General features: G+C 35.2%; 1 long non-coding RNA gene across 1 annotated transcript; it reads right to left on the bottom strand.

The window, feature by feature from the left end:
• Positions 1–1,933: 1,933 nt before the first annotated feature.
• On the bottom strand, positions 1,934–3,816 carry LOC104887225 (uncharacterized). Its single transcript, XR_007271035.1, has 2 exons — positions 2,898–3,816; positions 1,934–2,149 (listed from the first exon to the last, which is right to left on the bottom strand). It is a non-coding gene; the product is annotated as an uncharacterized LOC104887225 (long non-coding RNA).
• Positions 3,817–4,654: the final 838 nt, after the last annotated feature.

Genomic DNA, 4,654 nt, shown 5'->3' with positions numbered 1-4,654 from the left:
AAATCTATATTGAGTCATAAAGTAAGCCTACGTTTCAAAATTATTTTAGGAACTACTTCTATAAGATTGTATTTCTAAAACTATGACTATGATATAATGTTGTAAGTTCAATGATTTGATCTTCAAAGTCATATGTCGCATATTTGTTTCCGAGTGCTGTTTTTCAGAAAGGAACAAAAACACAACCAGGAAGGAGTCACACTCTGTTTTAAAATTCTTTTGAAAATAGATCAACCCTTACTTGGTCTATCTCAATGGAACTCGGAATGACACAACTTTCTTTGAAGGAGTATGCTGTTGATGATAGATTTTGTTTGGTTTCGCTCTCTCTTTTATGAGGTCGACCATTTTTTCTAGGCGTAGTGGTTAGAGAAAGAGTACAAAACAGTGGAAGAAGTTGGAGATAGAAAGAAAAGGGAGATGAGAAGGGAAGGCATTGCTCTGATGTGAGACACACAAGATGTAGAGTTGATGTTGTATGAAAGGATGGCTGTTATTGAGATGTGAAGTGAAAATTAGGAATTGATGTTGTATGAAGAGCATGATTGGTGCTGGGATGCACAAAGTGTTCACCTTAATGGCTCTAGGTGAGGTAATTTTGGTAAGGTTCAGTCTAGACGGCATACATAGCTTTGGCCTGGTTGTGTCATCAAATGCGATTGGAAATTTTGATAATAAGATTCATTACAGTACTCCATCATGCTTAGTTACAACCAAGTTCTACAAAACTTAAATTACATTTCTGCTTACTACTAATCATTTCAAGTTCTTTTACTTCTTCACCATTGCTTCGTTTATATTGTCTTTGCCTTCTTGTAGCTTGAAACCTGCCCCCGGTAGCTGTTCAACAAGGAAGATTGCAGGATCATCAAGTTCTTCTGCTTGCTTTTCTACTCTGCGGCCTAATGCTCATTGTTAATGATGTGTCACCTAAAGTTAGTCACTACCTAATATAAACTAATCTCTTTTGCTGCTAGGTATGATTTAATGCTTGTAATAGATATAACAAATTAGACAAAGCACAAAACGTTGGGCAATTTTTGTAGCAATCAAACGATTTACAATCAATACATATAAGAAGTATAATCTAATAGCCTTATTATCTTTCCTATACCTTCATATACTTGAAATACGTTAAATTCAATTCACTAATATTTCTATAAAGCTATTCATAATAATTTTCGCTTTCTTAGGGGGCTGTGCGCGATAGCGCGCAGACCAACAACTAGTTTAATAAAAATTAATGGCATAACAATCATACGTGGCACTCTCTATTTTATAAGTTGTAGAACTATATTTTAAATGGATCTTATTTCATAGCATATTTCGAGCACTATCCAATGGAACAAAAATTATAATATTCCGAATTACGTAGCAAAGTCATATACAATTTAGATAATATAATAATTTAGGTTCTTCATGCAAAATCAAACTCTAATTTTAGCTTATCTAGAAATCCTTATATGTATTTAAATCTAAGTAGAACTTATTTTTGTAAAACAGTTCTCGTGAACCAAAACTCTTTTTAAAAATCACTAGTGGAAAAAACATCAAGTGCTCCGGTTAAAAACCGTACAAGTGCTCCATATTTGACCCGTAGCAGACGTCATACGAGCACCTAAGTATTTATCAAGTGCTCCGGTTTACAAGTGCTCCGGTTGTCTTAAAAACCGGAGCACTTGTGAGTTTTTATATATTCAAAATACGTCAAGTGCTCCGGTTGTTAAGAGAAAACCGGAGCACTTGTGAATTAAGTGCTCCGGTGTTTTGCTAACAACCAGAGCACTTGACGTATTTTTTTTTTATAAAAAAAAAATTGTTGTTGCTGTTACAACAACACCACTAGTTGTAATAATACCGTGCCCAGGGCATTGTTTCTTAAACTCCTTGCATAATATCAATACCAAACATATCCCCCTCCCAATACTTACTCTTCGAACAAAGAGAAAAGGACAAACATCACATTATTTTTCATAAACAGAGATCATTTATTTGCATCAAGAAAGTTACAGCAATAAGATACAGGAGCAAGAATCCTATATCTAACTAGTAGCCAGAAAAAGTGTGCACCAAGCTCAATTAAAGTAATCACGCCATGCACACCAAGCTCTTTTAGTCGCAATAAGTTGCTGGGAAAATGGAACAACACCTGGCAACACAAATTGGAAGCACGTATATTAGGAAATGGAAAAGGCCCATGACAGAAAAAAATAATATAATCATTCTCAAATCCAACCAAATGTTCACCTATTTTTTAAGTAAAATAAAGAAGTTAAGAAATACATATGACCCCATCTGAATTTTAAAGGCTAGACTGAGGTCACAATCAAAGAATAGCAAGGATAATAGAAGAGGAGATGTCCACTGTAATCCTTCAAATAAATTTTATATAACAACAAAGAATATCAATAATCAAAGAATGAACTTTCAAAAACAAAGGAGAAAGAGAATCAATGAGGGACGGAGCTAGGGACAATTTCGAAGCAGCTGCCCAGACAGAAGGTAAAATAAAGGCCATCACACACTTTATGAAGACACAAGGTAAGGCAAAAAGCTTATAAGACAGATGAGTTTGCTCAATATTGAGAAGCAGCTAGAATTTTAGTCCAAATAACGACAAGTATCGATAACAGCAAATGGTTGTATTTGGATCATGGAACCCTCACACATTGAAATTATATATAGTTTTTACAACTCACTCATGACTTCCCCTCCCCAATGACTTCATGTCCTCCTCACAATTGCAAGAGAGAAGAACAACAATAGCAGAAAGTCAACTACAGCTTGATTAACAGACCCACTTGATTAAAATGCAACCTCCCTAAGTTCCAATATCGATCCCCTAATTTAATTCATTCTAGACAAACAAATAAAGTTAGTAGAATCAAATGTCTGACCTTCACTTTGTAGAATCCTAATAATAGTCCTGGGTGCATTCAATATCATCAACAACCAATAAATAGCCAAATCCGGCCAACTATTTTAGCATTAACGTCGATCAGTTGAGAGCCATGCAGAGCAGTATTGGTGATAATCACTCATATTCAGCTTGGCTTTCAGTCATCATGTTATCAAGGACGATGCCAACCACTTGATTCCTTTTTCAGTCCACATTCAGTTTTAACTGGAGTAAATATAATTCAAACTAGCTTATTCTGCCAGATGACAATCACATTTATAACCAAGTCATGAAAGCACCAGCCATTACTAAAAATTTCAAATAATAGGAATTCAAGATATATCAAACAAGGTGTTAAATTAATATGATCTATACGCAAGAACAGAGTTTCACCTTACGCAGTGAGTGTACAGATAACTCATGCTGCAACGTTTAACTAGATGATACATAGAGCTAACTTATTAAAATTGTAAAAAGATGTGCATGCATAGATAAAAACCTACAATAATTCCATAGTAGAAGCCATCCAACTATCCAAGGCATATATATTGCTAAGGAGATCTCATGGAAGAAAGGGTGACTAACCTTCTTACTAATTGTTATCATGCTTTTTTTTTGAAAAAAAGAAATTACTATCATGCTTCAGCTATGTCAATTGATATGAAAAATCAAAAGCACTGATGGTAGGGTTATACCTGATCAAATGGTCTTGATACTACATTTCTGATCAAATGCAACGATTGAAAATGGGTTTACGCAACAGTTTGCGTGGAACCGTCGCAGTAGGATGGGCTAATGCAACGGTTGATTCCTTTCCATTACAAAGGGAAGTCTAGTGCAACGCTCCCAACCACAATGTTGCATTAGATCAGTAAAGGCGTTGCAATAGATCAAACTAATGCAACGACTTTTTAAATTTAAATAAGTATGATAAAGCAATATTTTTTCGGGAAAGATAAAGCAATATGAACTAGAGCCAAAATCGAAACCTCCTCTTCTTTTTTGTTTTCCTTCGTCCTTATCTTATTTCTCTCTCAAGCCTCATCTCGCTTCTCTCATTTTTCGTTCTCCACTTCCATGTTCTACATCTACTTTCCTTCTTTCTCAATCTGCCTATTCTAATCCTTCATGAAAAACCCTAACCCTAACTTTGCGCAGAATTTTAATTCAGCAATCACAATGCTTCTCTCTCCAGGCCATCTCTCCTCCATTGATCCTCCCTATTCTTCCACTTCAACAAAAAAAACCACATATTAATCACCCACAAATCTTAACGAACACTACTATGTTTGGGGGATTGGCTTGAAGCCGTCAATACGCGCGACCTAGTTCAAATTCATGATGCCCAGTTGAAGATTCTCGAGCGTCGCTACAGTTTGAATGTTGATCAAGGTAAACTCCGAACTCCTAGGTTGAATTTTTTTTAGAAATTCTGCTACCCTCTTTGAATTTGATGGAACCCCTTCTGTGGGTGATGGAATTTGGGGGTTAGGGTTGACGGGGAGAATTCTTCGGTTGATGAGAATTCAAGGTAAAACTCATTTCTTCTCCGATTTGAACCCCTTCTGTTTTCTTTTTTATTTTACTTTTTGTAATTAGATTTTCTTGTAACGTCTAATGTTAGGTTTTCTATTGTTTCAATTTGCTCATCTATGCTTCGAAGTTTTATTTTAGTTGTGTTTGTTTGTTTTATATTTGCTTTTTTTGGATTTTAATAATTTTGGAATGAATGAGATGAATAATTGGAAGAAGAAA

This window comes from Beta vulgaris, chromosome 2, assembly GCF_026745355.1.
Source record: "Beta vulgaris subsp. vulgaris cultivar EL10 chromosome 2, EL10.2, whole genome shotgun sequence".
In the NCBI taxonomy this organism is placed as follows: domain Eukaryota; kingdom Viridiplantae; phylum Streptophyta; class Magnoliopsida; order Caryophyllales; family Amaranthaceae; genus Beta; species Beta vulgaris.
Note: the sequence above shows the minus strand (reverse complement) of the source record. Positions and strands in the feature narration are given on the sequence as shown.